Source organism: Lagenorhynchus albirostris, chromosome 7 (genome assembly GCF_949774975.1).
Source record: "Lagenorhynchus albirostris chromosome 7, mLagAlb1.1, whole genome shotgun sequence".
Taxonomy (NCBI): domain Eukaryota; kingdom Metazoa; phylum Chordata; class Mammalia; order Artiodactyla; family Delphinidae; genus Lagenorhynchus; species Lagenorhynchus albirostris.
Genome location: NC_083101.1, coordinates 6,869,094 through 6,884,945, shown reverse-complemented (window position 1 = coordinate 6,884,945; position 15,852 = coordinate 6,869,094). Strand labels below are relative to the sequence as shown.

The following is a 15,852-nucleotide window of genomic DNA, read 5'->3' as shown; positions in this document are numbered from 1 at the left end:
CAACAAAATTAAGAATGGGGTGGCTGGAGAGCCTTCGAGAAACTCATAGTTGAGTGAGAACACACGACTCCAATAACACCCTTGTGAAAGTTAAATGCGAAAAGCACCACCATAAAAGAACCTCCGGGGCTGCAGGGCACCAGGAGTGAGGTCGGGGGCAGGGAGGGCAGGAGCTGGGGGAGGAGGCCCAGAAACAGGGAAGCCTGGTTTACTGCAATGAAGAGGAATTTTGGTGGAGGCTCTTTGCAAGGGCAAAGGCATGGCAGCCTGAGAGGAGGTAACACACTCGGGGTGGTGTTGCTAAAAGCCTTAGAAAAGCTACCTTTGCTGTATAAAGGTAGGGAGCCACTGAAGGTCTTTGAGCAGAGGTGGGTATGATCCTGCGGGAGTTGGAGAAAGACAGTTCTGTAGGCAGAGAAATGTCCTGGAAACATACGTGCAAAAAAACTAGAAGGACGGGTGAGGATGTACTGCGTGAACTTTTGCAGCACTTCCTTAAAAAATTTTTTCTTTTGCCTGTACATGTATGTCTATTCCAAAAAGAAAGAAAGAAAGAAATTTGCAAAGGAAAGAGCCGGGAGACAGAGACATAGAAGACTGCAGTGGACTGAGCCAGGATGGGTGGGTCCAGGCCACCTCTGACGGATGGCTTTCCGGCGATTTGAGTGATGGGCCATCCGGCAGCACCTTCTCAGAGATCTACAGGTGAGGCCAGGGGCTGTGGGGCTTGGAGACCCTCCTGTTACCTAGAGCCTGAGCCTCCCCTGACTGATGGCTTCAGCCTGTCCCTACTCGCCCCAGAAGACTGTCCTTAGCAAACTCATCCCCACTGTGGGACACAGGCTGAGCCTTAAATCCCATTCTGGGCTATATGGAGACAGTTATCCCAGGGGCCTCCCTCTGTCCTTGAGGACAGACTGTCCCATGTAGGAGCACCAGGCACTGTGCTAGGTGCTTTACGGGCAGTGTCTCTTAATCTGAATACAATCCAGCAAAAAAAAAAAAAAAAAAAAATATATATATATATATATATATATATATATATATATATATATGTTGCTCTCCCCATTGGACAGATGGGGAAATGGGGCTCAGAGTCTTGCCCAAGCTTCACAGTGGTGGCGGTAGTGTGAGTCTCACCCAGGGTGGGCTCACCCGGGAGTCCCAACCACTAGGCTGTACTGCCTCCAGCTCTTTAGGAGAAAATCTATCCCTCTGGTCTCCCCAGATCTCGGGCCTTTGGCCTGCTCTGGTTCCCGGAAGAGGGGCCTCAGCCATCGCTCTGAGCCATTCCCACTGCCGGGGATGCCTCTCCTCCCTTCTCCCCACCATTCACAGGGCGAACACCTACTTGACCTGTGGAGCCCAGTGAAACCACGCTTCCTCTCCAGAGAGCCCCAGACTGTCCCTCCTGTCCCCTTATCTATGTTCCCATAGAGTTCCCAGGAGGGGAGGAGAAAACTCAGGGGATATGGCTGGGAGATGAGTTCCAGCCCAGCCCCGTGTGGGCGGAGAGGAGGAAACAGCTGGTTCTGGGTGCTCAGAAGGGCAGGACTGGGGCAGGGTAGACGTGAGAGGGAGGGAGGCCTTGCCTCACCCAGGGAAAGACGGATTGGCCAGCCCCTGGGGTTAGTTGAAGGAGAAGGACACATCCCAGAAGGAGAGGGAAGCGAAGATCCAGGCTGCCTAGCCTGGTCTGCTCCGCCCTGCGTTAGCCCCAAGACGGCGGCCCTTTTCTGCCTGGCCCACCCACTGTGTGTGCACGCAGACCTCTGTGGCTAGGCCGGGGGTGGGAAACTGTCTTCTGTGCACAGGTGCCCTAGACCCCCACCCCAAGTGAGCCTGAGCACAGAAAATCCCCTCTTAGAGCCCAGAGACCTCCACCCCAGGGTGGAGATGACCAGCATTGGGAACAGTGGCATGGGTTCCTCCTAAACTCAGAGGGTCCCCAGGGTCGAGAACAGTAACTGGCACACAGTAGGCACTTAAGCATCAGTTGGATGAACAAATGAATGAATGAATGAATGAGTGATTGCCTGACCCCAGGCCCAAGGAGGAGGGCCAGGAGCCTTGAAGTCTGTGGCCTGCTCCCTTGTGAAGCAAGACCTCCTGTTGAGCCCCTGATGAGCCTGGGCTGGGGGCTGGGGCGGGGAGCACGCCAGGCTTCAAAGCCGGGGGGGGGCAAGTTGGGGCACTGGGAATGCCACGGTGAAGCAGCCACGCTTCTGGTGAAACCCCCTCTGATGCCTGGGCCCTTGCAGCGCTGGCGGTCCTGAAGAACTTTCAGGTATCATCCCAGAGGGGACCCCCACAAACAGTTCCACAGGGGGCAGCATGGCATGGGTGTTAAAGCCAGGGGCTGTGGACTTGGACATCTCTGGGCTCCAGCTTCACCCTTCGCCTGCTAGACCACTGCCTCGGTGTCCTTGTCTGCAAAGGGGCCTGATGGAGCCCCTGCGGCACAGGTTTGCTGGGGAGAGCACATGAGAGGTACCAGCTCCAGCACCTTCTGTCTGCCATTGTTGTAAACAACGGCACAGGAGAGCAGGGAGCAGAAAACACCCAACACCCAGGCCCTGGGTTCTGGGCCCTCCATGCCACTCACTCACCGGGTGACTTTGGACAAGGCCCAGCCTCTCCCCAGGCCTCAGTTTCCCCATTGTACAGTCAGACCCTGTGACCCTTCCCCCAGCCCCAAGCCAGACTGTACACACAGCTGCCTCCCCCAGACTTACACACAGCCCTTGGGATTGCCCAGAGGAACACAGGCAACGCTCACACACACACACACACAGGCCCTCACACAGGCTTACACGCAGGCCCGTGCTCCCTCGGGCACACACGTTCACACAAGCGGACACACAGGCACACAACCACACTCATACACGTTTACACTTAGACCTCGCGGGCACATCCCACCCTCTCACTCCGCCCCCCATGCCGCGTTCAGGTCCTCCCCACCCGGCCCTTACCCTTGCCCACGGCCTCCACACCGGCTCACACTCATGCTCGCTCACACACACCCCAAATCGGCCGTGCACCAACTGTTGGCGCGGGCGGGGCTGGGAGCGGGAGGGAAAAAAGCCCACGACTCAGCCGGGGAAGAGGGGTGCGGGGGTGCGCGGGCGAGGGAAATGACAGCCCGCGGTCCCCCTCGAGTCCCGGCTCATGAATATTAATGCGGCGGTAATTAAAATGCAGGGACGCAGCAGGATGGATGCGGCTGCCTCCGGAGCGCTGGGGAGCGCGGCGTCTTAGCAGGCGGGTGGAACCCGCTCCTCGCCGGCAAGCGCGGAATCGGGCTCCAGGGCCTGGATCCCGGGCCGGGGGCTGGGAGCGGGGTACCGGGGGTGAGGGGGGTCGGTATTTTTCGGCGCGGCGGAGCGTGACGACCCCGCGTTCCTCCCGCCCGCGCCCTCCCGCGCCCTGCCCTAGGCCGGGCTGCCCGCCAGGCCGCCGTTTTCCGGAGCCGGCCCCCTCCCGCCCTCGCGGCCCGGTGATGTCATCTGCACAAAACTTTCCGCTTCCCGGCCGTCTCGGGGCCCTGAGTCATCACCGCCCCCGGTCCGGCCCGCGCCGTCTGTCTGTGCAGAGCTAGGCCCCGCTGGCCCCGGCCTGACGTCAGGCTGGCCGGGCCTGGAACCGCGTGGGGCCCCTGAGCCCCGCGCTGCGGGCCGCTAGGGGCGGGGACAGCACTCCTGGAGGCTTTGGAGTAGGCCGCCTTGAAGGGCACACACTGGGGTTCCAGGTTCAAATCCGAGTCGCATTATGCGGGTTGCTTGACCTTGGGCAAGTCCTTTAGGCTCTCTGGACGTCGGTCTCATCTGCCACTTAGCAGGTGCTCAACAAATCTTCCCAGACTCAGTAAGGGAATTGCACAGACCCAGGCCCAGAGGTGGAAAGAGACTCACCCAAGGTCACACGGCACGTGGGCAGCAGAGCTGAGTTTCCGGGCCCAAGTCCTTTCTGCCTTGCCGCAGGCTCTTAGCCACCTGCAGTTGAGGGCCGTTTCCGCATATGCTGGGAAAACCGGCTGCATACATACAAGGTGGGGGAAGGGGGCGCATTCTGGAGCAGGTCCGCCTGGGTTTGAGTCCTGGCCAGTTTTCTCATTTCTAAATCACGACTGATAATCTAGCAAGAAATAAGAAAAGGATAAGATATATAAGAAAAGACCATGCAAAGTGAAGGCTCTGGGGCAGCTGTTAGCGCGTGACCCAGATTATGAACCTACCGCAGTCAGGTGAGAGGGCCATTCTGGAGTCCGGTCACCTGGGTTGAAATCCTGGCTCTCGTCGCCCACCCCATGCCCTCCTCTGTGCCCTCAGGCCAGGTACTAACAGCTGAGCCCTGTGCCAGGGCTGCCATCTTCCGCATCTCCGGCCTCCTGGGGTGCTGGGAAAGCTTGTTAGCAAATGCCCACCCCACCCTTCACCAGAGACACACACAGACTGCACTGAAAACGTGGACAGTTCTTAGGCTCTTTCTTGGGTCTTTGACATATAATCTCGGGACCCAATTTATAGACGGGAAACTAAGAACCTTCTAGCTACTGCTCTCAGCGGCTGAGCCGGGATTAGGCTCAGGTCGGGGATCCCAGACCACACAGCTTCCCAGATGCGCATGGCCGGGGCTCTGGCTGTTCCGCAAACGCGGCCCCACCACCACCCAGCATCTGCCCCTGGTCCAGGCCCGCCCCTCCCGCCTGGTCAGTGCGGCTGAACCCTCTCGGCGCACCCCCTCCCCCCCAACTCCCACCCGCACTCCTGCCCGGCACACCCTCAAGCTATCAGAGAAAGAGACCCGCCCTACCCGTCCCCCAGCCTCACTGGAACTCTTTCAAGTACTCCAGTGCTCTGGGCGCCCTCTTCTTGCCTAGAGGTCTTTGCATGTGCTGTTCCCTCCCTCTGCCCGGAACACCTCCTCTGCTCCCCCGTTTTCCTGGTTAACACCTCTGCCATCTCTCCTTAGCTCTTCCCCTGGGGAGTGTCCCAGTTACCACCACCCCACAACACACACACCAGCACACAGGCACACACACCCCAAGGCACACACACATGCTTGCGTGTGTACACACTCCATATGCCATAGGCCGCAGACACACATCCCACCCATATCACACAGACCATTCAATGTGCACACCTTACATACCCTGGCCACACAACAGACACACACACATTCACACACAGACCTTTCAACAGTGGTGCCCCTCCTCTGGGCTCCTATAGACTCTAATCTTGCTTCCCCGCCATGGCATTTACCCTCCGCACTCCGGTGAGGGCAGGGACCCATCCTCCTCTCCTCCACTCCAGCACAGGGCCTTGCACCAACTCTGGCTCAGTTAGCGCCTGGACCCGTGACCCCCTCCCATGGCCAACATTGTCCCAGTCCCACCTCCATCAAGGTCCTCTCAAGTGAGTACCTGCCCCCATTTGTGCCAGGAGCTGTCCTCACTCCCAGTAGAGTCACTCCAGGCCTGGCCCTCTCACCTTCAGGTCACACACACTTACCTGGGCTTTGGTCAGCCGCACTCCCACCCAGACCACAGCTACTGGAGCGGAAGGACAGTGTCTTAGATGCTCCCCACCCCCACCCCCTCTCACCCCCACCACCCCTCCAGTGCCTCAGGAATATTTGGTGACTTGAACAGCACCAGAGCCTTGAGGTCACTTCTCTCCGGAGTCTCAACTTTCTCATCTGTAAAATGGGATCACACTGAAAGTGCCTTGCAGAAACTCAGAAGTGTCAGAGTGGATGTTATTTCAGGGCTACCAGGTTCCTGCTGGGCCGAGTTTGTGAGTGAACTGAGCTGTGGTAGGTGCAACTCATCCCCTGTGTGAGCCCTTCCCCAACTGAGTGTCCTGGTCATGCCCTTCCCTTCTGGCAAACTGGGTCCCTGGGACACTTTGTGCCAAGTCCTGGGGGTGGGGTGTTTGCTTGGGGTTCCTGACAAGTAGCTTGTAGAGCTACTTGTAGAGAAGGAGGGTGGACCTCTCCTGGAGAGTGACCAGAGTCAGGAGAATAAGGAGGGGAGAAAGGCAGACACGGGGAAGGAACTGAGTTACCCGCTTTCTTCAAGGAGATGGGGAAGATGAGTGTAGAACCTCACAGCATCCACCCTCGTCCCCACTGCCCCTTGGGTGTTAGGGCCCCTCCCTTGGCCCAGCAGGAGCCCAGCAGCTCACCTGAGCTCAGGTTCAGGGTGGCATGCACCACCCCATAGGCAGAGATGGAGAAACAGAGGCCAGAGCGGGGAGACGGAAAGGGCACACGGAAATGGGGGGGTACGGAGCGGCCACGCGCTGCTCTTGGAGTCACTTGTATTTTCATTCACCGGGGTTCACTGGCACCTCCGTGTGCCCGGCATGGAATTATGTCCTGGGTACATGATGAGGTATGAATCAGCTGCTGCCCTCATGGAGCTTAGAGTCTAAGGAGTGAATACATGAAGGCAGCATGAGAAAAGCAGGAAAGGAGGGATGCTGGGATGGTGAAGAAGGGGCACGCATGTGCATTTATAAACACTCCCTTACATCGGGACTTCCCTGGCGGTCCAGTGGTTAGGACTCGGCCCTTTCACTTCCGTGGCCCGGGTTCAATCCCTGGTCGGGGAACAAAGATCCCGCAAGCCATGTGGTGCGGCCAAAAACAAAACCAAAAAACCACTCCCTTACGCGGACCTGCATTTGTGTCCCAGAGTTTCTTCCAGAACTTTTCTTATCACTTCACTCATACTCATTCTGTCTATGAACGTGTTTGTTTTTTGTTGTGTTTTTGGCCGCACCACGCAGCATGTGCGATCTTAGTTCCCCGACCACGGATCGAACCTGAGCCCCTTGCACTGGAAGCGTGAAGTCTTAACCACTGGACCACCAGGGAGGTCCCTACGAATGTGTTTTGAACACCTTTGCCTGAAGCAGGGGGCAGAGTGATTAAGAGCAAAATTCAGACTCCTCCTCCTGGCTGTGTGACTTTGGGCAAGTCACTGTCCCTCTCTGAGTCTTCATGTAGTGTCCTCCTCTGGAAAATGGGTACATATCCCACAGGGCTGTTGTGATGAGTCCCCGAGATGTGGTGGAGTGTCCCCTCTGGCATGGGGACCCAAGCTTGAGTCTATTCCAAGTGCCCCCTGGGCATGACTGCCGTGCTCAGGCCCCCTGGACCACTAGCCTCCTGTCTCTGCCTGAACCCCAGTACCTGGCAGCTCAGCTCTTGGAGGGTATGTGCAGTCCCTGGGAGGGCCAGGCCCAGCACCAGCTGGCCATGATGACAAGACAGTTTGGTTACCCAGCCGAGTACTCTGGGCTCCTGCCTGTCCGAGGTGGAACGTTTCAAATAGAGATGAGTTCTAGAACCACAGGGTCAAGTTGGTGAGGGGAGCCATGGACCCTGCCTCCTGCCTCTGGGGCTCACTGATTAAAAAAGGAAAATTGACCACAGCTTCTAAGTACTGACCACCCCCACCTGCCTTGCCTAACTCACACCCAACTGTTCTCCATCCATTCAACTCCTTGGGCATCACGCATAGGACCCCCACAGAGAGCCTTGGCCTGAGACCTGGGGACAGGGCCTGAGAGCAGGTACTCACCAAAGGGCAGATCATCAGGGGAACTTGCCAGGAAGCGTCATGAGACCCCAGGGTGTCAGCCTGGAAGAGAGCTCAGGGATCACCACTTTGGCAACCCTGTGTTGCACAGACAGAAAATCTTCAGCTCAGAGAGGTAGAGACAGTGGCCCAGGGACCCACAGCAAGGTACTGGCCCAGCTGGGACTAGATGGGAAGAGGGAGGTGGTTGAGCTTTGGAACTCAACTGCCCAGGTTCAAATCTGGGCCTGTTGCTTGCCAGCCGTGAGCCTAAGTCTCTGAACCCTCTGTGCCTCAGTGTTCTCATTCTGTAGAATGGGAAGAATAATAGTTCCTATTTCAAAAATGGCTGTGAGAAATAAGCATACACTATGAATAAAAGCAGGGCTTGGTATACAGTGTGCAATGGATACTGTCATTCGCAGGAGCTCCCATCAGTCCGATTTCTAGCCCAGTGCAGACCCATCTGTCCAATGAACTTGCAGCGTCACCTACTCTGGGCCAGTCACTCTGCCAGCACTGAAGATGGAGCAGTGAACAAGACAGACCAAGTCTGCCCTCCTGGCGCCTACAGCCCAGATGCGAAACACCTGAAATGGGTAACTCCAGAGAGAATCGGCTCATTACGGTGTCACTTCTGCTGATCCGGGGATTCAGGCAGGGTCCCATGGGGAGGGGACTCTTAAGCTGATATTAGCAAAATGAAGAGCGGAAAGCATGGTTCTAGGAGAGGGGAATGACATGCCTGAAGACCCTGGGGCAGAAAGGACATAAAGCTGTCCAGACTGGAGAGAAGGTCCAAATGGCTGGATCTTAGAACCGAAGGTGAAGGGAGGGGAGGAGAAGCTGAGAGGAGCCAGATATCCGGAGCCTGGGAATGCTACTCTGAAAGCCTGGAGAGCCAGAGAGGGAAGGAAGTGATCAATCATGCTTGCATATTAGAAAGATCTGTCTGGGGGACATAAAGGGCAGACTGGGCAGGGAGGTGAGCAGAGAGTGGGAGCTGGGGGCCCAGCCTGGATTGGGGCAGGGGCAGTGGGCACAGGGTGAAGGGAGCTGACTTCTTGAAGTGGGAAGCTCCTTAGGTCTTGGTAAGTATTGGGCTTGGGGGTTGGGGAGAAGCAGTCGGCGATGGCACCTGGGAACTGGGCAGGGTCAGGTGCATGGCTGGAAGCGATGGTCAGGGGCAAGTTCCAAAAAGAGGGGAAGCGCTGCGTCCAGCTTGGGCCACCCCAGTCTGCAGCAGTGCCCGGGGACCACAGCACAGTCCTCAGACCCCAGTCCCAGTCTAGACAGCGGCACTCTGGCCCTTTTCTGATTGTGCCTTTCCTCATGGGGCCAGGAATCTGTGATCTGGGCACCTGAGACCATGGAATTCCCTGCTCAAGGCCCCCCAGCCCACTTCCTGGGTCCATCCTCCTGGGGGTGGTCTGAGCTGCCTGTTTGAGCACCCCAATTCCTAGGGGTGGCCAAGAGGTGGCTATTTGCAATGGGTGTGGGCAGAGTTTACTCATGCAGGCTGGAGTGTCAGCACCCGAGCTCGTAAAGCCCCTCATGGAAAAGAGCAAAACCTGCGCAGAAAGAAAAGAGGGACTGAGTGGAAACCGGAGGCCAGGGCTGCCTCTCCTCGTGCTGCCACTTCCAGCATGGACCCCAGGGGCCCGAGACTTCTAATTACAAACCCAGCCTTCCAGGGGTGTTTGTCCTTAGGAAGGTGTATTTGTCAGGGAAGGAGGACAGAACGTATTTTATTTAGTAGTTCGGTAGCTTGATTTATAACTTGTAAATACTTAGACACAAGGTATGTGGCCTTTGCTTGTGCCCTGCCCTCCAGTGTTGCCCAGAGAGGAGCAGCCGCCCGGGTTCCACATCGGCGTCGGCTGGCTGACCCTGGACCTGGAGGTCGGCCACAGGGGATGCTTCAGGCTTCTTCAGAGCTTCCAGACCCAACTTCATGTGCCCCCACTGCACATCCATCCTTTTTTTTAAAAAAAATTTATTTATTATTTATATTTGGTTGCATTGGGTCTCTGTTGCGGTGCGTGGGCCTCTCATTGCGGTGGCTTCTCTTGTTGCGGAGCACGGGCTCTAGGCGAGTGGGCTTCAGTAGTTGTGGCACGTGGGCTCAGTAGTTGTGGCTCGCGGGCTCTAGAGCGCAGGCTCAGTAGCTGCGGCGCACGGGCTTAGCTGCTCCGCGGCATGTGGGATCTTCCCAGACCGGGGCTTGAACCCGTGTCCCCTGCATTGGCAGGCGGGCTCTTAACCACTGCGCCACCAGGAAAGCCCCCATCCTCTGTCTTTATCCAAGGGTCCTCCCGCCTCCCCCTTTGAATGTTCACCTCCAGCCCCTCCTGCTGCAGGAAGCCTTCGCTCCCTGGAGGCCCTGGCTCTCCAGCTTGTCACTGGTGTTATTAGGTCACAGTGGCTCCTCTTGTGTGGTCTGACTGGCTGGGGATGTGAGTCCTGTCCCTCCTGCGGGACCAGGAGCTCCGAGAAGCAGCATCTCCCAGCAGAAACAGTATCTTGCATTGGGTAGGAATCCAGGCTCAGAACGCACACAGGCTTGGGGTCAAATCCCAGCTCTGTCACTTTCGTGCTGTGTGACCTTGGGAGGCGCTTCTCTGCTCTGAGCCGCTTTCTTCTTCTGAAAACCCATAATCATAAGTGTACCTCTTGCAGTGAGGAGGCAATGTGGAACACGGAGCCCACGTGTGCCCGGCACTTGGCAAATACTGGGAAAGGAATTAGGAAGGGCAGGAGTTACATCATTCACTTCTTTTTACAGCTGAGAAAACAAGTAGAGGAGGCTGAGGGAGGTGAGGTTGTTTGCCCAAGGTCACACAGCCTGTAGGAGGATGGGGCCCGAGAGAGGCTGACTGACTTGTGCTCTAACCACTGAGCTCTCTGCCTGCAGGCCAGCCCCCCAAGTGCCCTTCCCGGTCTCCGTGGCCCGTGGACTCCCGAAGGCCGTGTGGGGCCGCGGGGACAACTGGCACGGCCAAGGCTGAGTCCGCGGGGCGGGAAGGGTTAACGAGCTTCGCCGCATTGGGCCGGCCTCCGGGGGAACCAGCCAATGGGCACGCGCCGCGATGAGGTAATGCCGGGACCTAGCGGAGTGGGCGGAGCCGGCGGGGTCCTCGCAGGATTTGAGTTCTTTCCCTCCCCACCTACCCCTCACCTTTGACCTTGATGTCCCCCGCCCCGCCACCCCGCAGCCTTACACCCGTAGAAACCCCTGTGGTGGAGCTGAGGGTCTCGGGTGGCCCTGCATCCCTTAAGGTCTGCGGCAGGAACCCGGAGACGTACTGCCTCCTCCGGGACTCAGTTTCCCCTTTTGCAAGAAGATCACTGAAGACCAGACCAGCGGTGGACGTTCTTGGATCCCAGGACGGTTTTCAGCCCCTCCCTGCCCTTGGCCCACACTGTAGAGGGCACAGTCCTGGCCCCCCTCAGGCAGTGCCCAGCGCCGGGGGGGGGGGCAAGGAGTCTGCCAGGCCAAGGGGAGGGAGACTCACCGGCCCAGTCACACCCTCCTTGTGACCCCAAAGTATCAGCCCCTCCCTATCCCTTGGGTGTCTGCGATGTCGCTTCGCTGCCTCCAAGCCCCAAGTTAGCTGCAAAAGCAGCTGGAGGAGCCGGTTTGGTGGTCACAGGTCAAAGTTCATCGAAGCACCAAAATTAATTGAGCGTCTACTACGTGCGGCTCAGAGCTTCGGGTCTGGCCGCTGCCTGGCCGGCTTCCGGGGCTGCCCACGACTCGGGGTCCCCATCCCGGCCGGCCTGCAGGGGGCCGAGCGCCAATCCCGCCGTCTGGGCACGAAGTGGTTAAAGCCTTTCTAGCCTAGCTGGCTTTGCTGCCGGCCCGGGCTTATTAGTCAGCTCGCGGGGAGAGGGGCGGTGGGTGGGGGAGAGGAGGGGCTCGAGTTGAGAACCGCAGAAAGCTATTCTCAGGGGCTCCCAAGTGTGGGGAGGGCGGCTCAGCAGGAGCTGCTGCTTCCCAGAAAGTTGATTATTTTTAACCCAGGAAGAAGAAAGGAAGGAGGCGAGGGAGAAGGACTCAGAGAAAAGAGGAGAGGATGGCAGAAGAGAGGAGAGGATGGGGAAAGGGAATGGAGAGGGGGAGGGGGAGGGAAAGGGGTGGGGAGGGAAAGGGAAGGTGAGCAGGAGAGAGGGGTGAGGGAAGGCAGAAGGGGGGGAAGGGGCAGACTGTGGGATCAGCGAGGGGAGTGCGGGGAGAGACTGGGCCAGCTGGAGTGGCGGAAGCCAGCTGGGGGTGAGGGGTCTCTGGGAGGGGAATGGATGTGGAATAGGGCACTGCCACCCTTGTAGCCCCTCCCTGCACCCCTCTGGCTCCTCTCCCAGGCCCCTGGCTGGGGGCGGGGGTGCTCCCGCTCGACCTGCCCCCAGGCCACCCATCCTGGTCTTGCCAAGCCTGAGCTGAGAGCAGCGCCCCCTCGAGTATCACCAACCCAGGGCTATGCAAGGCACTGGGGCTTGGGGAGTGGGGGGCAGGGTGCTCTCCAGCCCACAGCAGCCTGGTGACTTGCCCTTGTCGGGGTGGTGATCACTGTGGGAGGGGCAAGGAGGGCCACCCTGAAAACCCTATGGCCTCTGCAGGGAGGGGTTCCTGGAGAGAAGGGCGGAAGCAGGGCAGAAGGGACCTCGGGCCCCCTTTCTCCTGCCTTGGGGTGGAGTCAAGCTGAAAAGCAAACCCAGTGAGGGGGCCTATGGGGAGGGTGCTGGGGTCACAGTGACAAACAAGACAGACAGCCGGGTCCACACGGGGCTCACAGTCCTGCAGGGGAGGCTGAGGCTGCGCAAGCCATTCTGAATAATGCAGTAAATGATGACAAGAGGGCGGTGGGCTGGGAGGGGACTGTACAGAGGCTGAAAGGGCTGGTCCCCACGGCCTGATCTCTGCAGAGATCATAGGAGGGATCCCGGAGGAGGGAGGAGGGGTGCCTGAGGACCGGAGGGTCTAACTAACGAAGGGAAGAGTGACTGGTGGAGGGAGTGAGGATGGCGTGGATGGGGGTCCCAAAGATACAGACCTGAAGGCCCAAGAGAGGATCAGTGTGGGCGACCAAGGCCCTTGTCCTAGAGGCGACTGGAAGCTTTGGAAGTTTTATAGAGCAGAGTGAGGAGATCAGATCCGCAAAGTTCACTTGGGCTGTAGGGGACAAGAGTGGATACAGGAGTGGTATCAAGGTCCCAGGAGAGTGAGGGCAGCCTGGCCCGGGGCAGCGGCTTCTGAGACAGAGGGGAGGCTGGCCTTGGACGTGATTGGGGAGGTCCAGAGGACAGGAGTTGGTGTGTCATGGTGTGGGGCTGACGTAGACCAAGAAGTGGTGGTCTACAGGGAAGTACCAGGCTGCAGCTCCTGCAAGGACAGAGTCAGGGGCTGTCCCCTGAGACAGAGGGCAGCCCGGGGAGCAGGCTCACAGGAGGTCAGGCATTTGTGTTGGGACAAGGTGGGGACAGGCTGCAGGGACAGCTTGAGCAAAGGCACGGAGAGGAGAAGGGCAAGGGGAACCGCATGTGGTACCTCGGGATGTGCTGAATCTTCCAGAAAGAGGGGCTGAGTCTGGTCATGGTGGCCTTGACTGCAGGCAAAGGCGTCTGAACTCAGCTTATAGTCAGTGTTGAGCAGCGGAAATGTGGGAACAGAAGAAGGACGCAGGGAGGGTACCTAGCAAACAGTGACCAGGGCAGGCAGGGGCCTGCACCCCAAGGCCGGAGGGGGGATGGGCATGACTGGGGCGTGTCATGAGCCCGCTTCTGGGACAGCCTGTGGGGTGGGTGAGTGAGAGTAACTGTGTGTGTGTCCCTTGCACTGAGTGTCCTGCCCTTCACTTGAGGCAGGACCTGGGGGACACATCCAAATCCTCCAGGACCGGAGAGTGGTCTGACCAGGCCAGACCAGACCAGGGGGATGATGGATGGAGGAGGACCTCAGCCCCTGGCCACAGCTCTGGAACTCCTTAGACACACACACACACACACACACACACACACACACACACACACACACACACACACACACACACACACACACACACACACACACACACACACACACACATCATTCTGGAACCTGGAAGCAGCATCTGACCACCCCCCAACAAAGGAACTGGTGTGGGCGGTGCTAGGTTATTGGCTGGAGGGCAATGTCTGTATGCTTTTAACTACTGCAAGGTTCTGAGGAGGCCTTGTTGCAGCAACCCAGGGTCACCCGTGCCCGCTTCCCACTCAGGGCCCAGGTTGGTCCTCCCAGGACGGGAGGGCAGATCTGCTCAGCCTAGTGCTGCATTTAATAGGAGGGTCCAGTGGCTCAGCTGGGGCTGTGGCCTGGCCACCTGCAGCTCTGACCCCACCTTCAGACTCTTGGACCACATGGACCTGGGGCTTTCCCATCAGTCCTGCTACCTACCTTTAGCACCCAACCCCCTAGGGCAGGTACACATCATAAAGTCATGGTTAAGATTAAGGAACAGGGCTTCCCTGGTGGCGCAGTGGTTGGGAGTCCACCTGCCGATGCGGGGGACACAGGTTCGTACCCCGGTCCGGGAGGATCCCGCATGCCGCGGAGCAGCTGGGCCCGTGAGCCATGGCCGCTGAGCCTGTGCGTCCGGAGCCTGTGCGTCCGGAGCCTGTGCTGCGCAACGGGAGAGGCCACAACAGTGAGAGGCCCGTGTACCGCAAAGAAAAAAAAAAAAAGATTAACAAACAAACCTGAATCCATACCCATTGCTGCCTGGTGGGCTGAGAGCTCTGGCCTCTGTGCCTCAGTTTCTTCATCGGCAAAATGGGGATAATAATGGCAGAGGCAGAGAAACTATGGAGGTAAGGCCTTTAGCAAGGAAAGGGGCCTGTCCCAGTTCACTTGGGGCCCTGAAGCTTCCCCATCAGTATGACGACGAGGGGTGTAGCCTGCAGCCCTCCAAGGTGGAAGAGAATTGGACTTGCCACGGGTCAGGTGGTGGTATTGTTCCCATTTTGCAGATGAGAAAACAGAGGCTCAGAGAAATCTGTAATTGGCCCTACACAAAAGGAAGGGTTCAACTTCTCAGGCCTGCTGGGATTTGGGATTCGGTTCCCACCGCCCTCCAAATAAAGAAACTTAAGTGCAAAATGCATTTCCCCGCCAGGACACCCTTCTCTCCCTCCCCAAAACCCACACACAGTGACTCTGGCCTGGCCGTCTGGGCCCAGGAGGAGCCGGGTCCCCATCAGGCATCTCTGAGCTGGCTTTCACATCGATGGAGCACAAAGGGGGGTAAGCCGGGCAGAGAAAGAGCCCGACAGGCGAGGAGCCGGCTCCGCGGGCGCCTTCCTCCCTGCTTTCTTCCTCTCTCGGCCCTTTGTTAGGCTCCCTTTCAGCTGAGCCGGCAGAGCCTGGGTGTTCCGAGCTGACAATAATTGCTGCGTCTAGACAGTGTCTGGTATGAGGCCTCCCTCTCCCGCGCCTCGCTGGCCTCCCCGAGGCTCCCTTTCCCAGCGCTGCCGGCCCTGCCCCACGCCCTGTGTTTCCCACACCCCTTCCCCTCTCTGGCTGCCCGGGGTCCCCGTCTGTGCCGGCTCCCTCCTGCTCAGACCCTACCTCTCTCTCTCCCTCTCCCCCTCCCACCCTCAGACTCACACGCGCCCCTTCTGGTCCCCAGGCCTGAAATCAGGGAACAAAAGTGTTTTTGCATGGGCTGGGGCTGGGAGGCCTTGGAGGAGACTGAGCCCAGCAAACCCTCCTGACTGTCGGCCGCTCACCTTGCTGGATTCTGTGCTGAGCTGGGAAGCACTGGGATTCATCGGCTCCTCTCCTCCTCTTTCCATCCAGGCTTGGATGGGAACCCAGAGGAATCACCAGAGGTCCAAGGAAGAACCTCCTGGTGACTCTGACCATCAGCCGTGGATAGAGCGCTTTCAGGAGATACAGGGGGTGGGAAGTGAATTTTCACAAGTTCTAAGATTTGTCCCTGCCCCAACTCAGACCAGTAATTCTGGAAGATTTTCCAGAATCTGGAATGTCCTCACTGGGATCAGAATCGAGACCCTCAGTGTGATTTTGAGACAGTAATAATAACAGGCAGCCTTTGCTCGGCCCTCTCCCTGCGCCATTTATTTAATCCTCCCAACAGCAGAGAGAGAGAGGGAGAGAGAGAGAGAGAGAGAGAGAGAGAGAGAAAGCACACACGTGCGCAGAAGCCTATGATTTGTCCCATTTTACAGATGAGGAAACCGAGGCCCAGAGAGGTTAAGTAATTTGCCCAAAG

At 58.1% G+C, this 15,852-nt stretch overlaps 1 long non-coding RNA gene across 1 annotated transcript; it reads left to right on the top strand.

The window, feature by feature from the left end:
• Window positions 1–479: 479 nt before the first annotated feature.
• Window positions 480–9,581, top strand: LOC132523287 (uncharacterized). The gene is made up of 3 exons (XR_009541461.1): window positions 480–705; window positions 8,011–8,184; window positions 9,420–9,581. It is a non-coding gene; the product is annotated as an uncharacterized LOC132523287 (long non-coding RNA).
• Window positions 9,582–15,852: the final 6,271 nt, after the last annotated feature.